This window comes from Solanum dulcamara, chromosome 2, assembly GCF_947179165.1.
Source record: "Solanum dulcamara chromosome 2, daSolDulc1.2, whole genome shotgun sequence".
In the NCBI taxonomy this organism is placed as follows: Eukaryota; Viridiplantae; Streptophyta; class Magnoliopsida; order Solanales; family Solanaceae; genus Solanum; species Solanum dulcamara.
Window position 1 is genome coordinate 30,212,441 of NC_077238.1, and position 3,600 is coordinate 30,216,040.

The window sequence follows — 3,600 nt, forward strand, 5'->3', positions numbered from 1 at the left end:
AATAGACAATTGATTGGGTTGCTGATTTATTCTTTTGCTTTTGCAATTAATTGAATATATTCTCATTTATGAATTGGGTCTTTGATTATCTGATTAATTTCATATTTTAAATATTTTCCTATGGATTTGATCACTCCTTGGACTTGCCCATTATTTCGATTGAGATTGAAAGAGCAATTGAGATTGGGAAAAGTTGATTAGTGCATAATTTGAGGTTTAGCATCTCATACTTTGGATTTTATCTAGAAATAGTTTAATTCATGTATTGCCTATTTTAAATCAATTGTATTGTCACTCAATTGGGTTCGTAAGAACTAATTGAGAAATATTTGCCTATATTCGAGAGGAATAGGTGGATAACTTAGACTCTACGCATATATGATTTTATCCATGATTGATTAAGACTATATGAGGATTAAGGTGCAATGGATCATGTGAATGATAATTGATTCCCCATTCAAAAAAATTACCTTTGATTCCTTGCTTGGAAATACCTTTGCCCGTGTATCCGTGTTGCCTTTCCTTTGTCCTAAATTGTTACTAAAATCTTCATATTATAATTGTATCATTTGTTTTGGGTTCAAACAAGTGGCTTCTAATTCTTTATTTCTTCAACCGCCTACACATTGTTCCTTGTGGGATTCGACCCCGACCTTACATGTAAGTTTTATATTTCTAGCGACCTCCTGCACTTTGAATCATAAAGGTGTAGTTGAGCATTATCAAAAATAGCATCATTGCCGGGGAATAATTTAGCGTATTGAATTGATTTAGAATTTACAGTTTACTAGTTTCTATCCAAATTGTGAATATTTGTTTTTCTTTGTTTCTATGGCTTCTTTTGAAGGAACAATGCTTGGTGGTTGTAATCCCTATATTGATGACCCATGGCCATGTTGTGGAGGACTCCATATTGGGGATTATGTTGTAGAAGCTTCTCTAGATGAAGAGATGTGTGAAAAATTGGGTGTGGTGACTAAATCTTGGCTCATAAGCTTAGCCCAATAGATTGGACATGGTGAGAAGCTACAACATTTAATGCCCAAAATCAGGGATGATTTCCAGAATTTGCACCTAACTCGGTGCCATGAAATGATCCAACCTGAGTTTGAAATTGCAACTTTGAAGGCCAACGTATGAAGAAGAATTGGAGCATGTCATGCTCCTCATCAAGTGGTCAAAAATAGCAAATGGGAGTTAGGGCCTCAATAAGAAGGGGTTGTGATTGACATGGATGAAATGTCGAGTATTGCAATCAAGCCAAGTCAATAAAATTCCAAGATGTCGAAATAAAAACAATGATGCTAGACTTGCAAGAAAAGGCCAAAAAGATCATAAATGGCAACTCCAGTTCATTTGAAAGTGATGGTGTCATTTATTTGAAGGCCAAGATATATGAAGTTTGATGTTCGAATAGCCTAGTGACTCTATAACTCTAGCCCAATGCTCCTCCACCAAAAAATGATACAAAGTTGGGTAAGAAATTCAAGTTTTCAAAGTGGAGAGATTGAGTGGGATTCTTGATACTCTCATATTGTCCCCATGAGTTTCGAAGAGAAATTAATTTTTAGTTGGAGAGAAGGTTAATTGCCTCAAAGTGGAAACATCAAGGGTGATGAAACTAGCGTCACACCGCGACGTTAAAATTGTGCGCTTAATGGGAGGCAACCTATCGGTATCAAAAAATTTTAAATTTTTAGTTTACATTCAAGTTTTTGATTTTTAGAATAGCTTAGGATTTTATTTTTGACTAATCCTCATGATTTCAAAGTGTTTGGGAGTCTTTTGGACATGTTAGGAAGTAAAAGTTTGATTGAAATTGAAGGTTGGGGTGTTACTATCTTGAAAATGGGGAAACACGAGAATTGAGGAAACAATGAGCAGAAAACAGTGCAGACTGAACCTCTGATGTCGCTTAAACCACAAGAGGCTCACTTAAGCGAGCAGTCAACAAGGTCAAAGGATCGCTTTAGCGATCAAGTAGCGTTCGCTTTAGCGAACTGGTCAACCTAGTCAGTGTTCGCTTTAGCAAACAAGTACTCTCTTTAGCGAGGTTCACTTTTGCGAACTGCTAGTCGCTTTAGTGACTGACGACTAGAGTGGAAGGGCAGTTTTGGAATTTCACACCCTTGGACCCAAATTCTCTCAAAAGCTGATAGAAAACCTATGGGAAAGGCATCTGGAAATAATTCTATATCACACACAGAAAGAACACCTTGAAGAACACTCCATAGCTTGGGCTTAGGTTTTCATAGCAAGTTTCCTACAATTCCCTCTTTCGAAGCTCTCTTTCACGGGACCCCTGTACAGGTCATGGTTCCTTTCACGGTTCGTATGGTGTCCGTATAACCTCTCTTCACAAAACTCTTACCCAAACCACTTCCACGGCTAATTTTTATGAGTCGTACAACCTGGTATGGACCTTACAAAGGCTCATCAAAGCCTTGCACCAGAACTTTTTTTCCTTGGAATTTTGTTTCCAATTCAATTTTTCCACTTTTGAACTTCTGGGTTCTTACAATATCTCCCTATTGGGAACATTCATCCTCGAATGGCATTCGAATTAACATGAATAGAGTAGAAAAAACATAGTAACCCAACATGAATGCAACGACACAGTAAAATACATAAAACCAAGGAGTAATCAACCCCAAGCTAAAACATGGCTTTAAAACTCACTATGTGAACATGCATGCATATTTAAATATAAGAATGACTGAAACGCATGAATTTGAAGGGGTAAAGCATAAAGGGACTTAATACCTCTTGTTGGAATGGAAGAAAAGAGATGAGGATATCATGTCATCATATCATACTCGGCCTCCCATGTAGCACACTCAACCTCTTGGTTCCTCTATAACAACTTAATGGATTCCACTTCCTTGTTCCTCAACTTTTGAACTTGCCGGTCTAGAATTTCAATTGGAATCTCCTTATATGATGAGCTCTCCTTCACCCAGATGATGTCCGCAGGCATAATTGAGCTAGGATCACTAATGTACTTCCTTAACAATGAAACATGAAACACCAGATGCACCGATGCCAACTCCAAAGGGAAGTTCAACTCATATGCCACCTTACCAATCTGCCTCAAAATCTAATATGGGCCTACATAGTGGGGACTAAGCTTTCTCTTCTTGCCAAAACGCATCACACCCTTCATGAGTGAGATTTTCAAGTAAACCAATCGTCCACCTCAAACTCAAGCTCCCTCCTCCTCATATCTGGATAGGACTTTTACCGACTTTGGGCAGTCCTCAACCTTTATCAAAAAAGTCTAACCCTCTCCATAGCCTCACAAACTAATTCTAACCCTATTAGAGCATCTTCACCAACTTCAAACCAACCAATAGGAGACCTATACCTCCTATCATATAAAACCTAAAATGGAGTCATCTGGATGCTAGAATGGTAACTATTGTTGTAGGCAAACTCGATCAATGGCAAATGATCATCCCAATTACCCTTGAACTCAATTACACAAGTTCTCAACATGTCTCCAATTTCTAAATAGTGTGCTTGGCTTGACTATCGGTCTGAGGGGAAAGTATGTACTAAGCTTAACTTGAGGACCAATACCCCTTTGAAAAGACCTCCAAA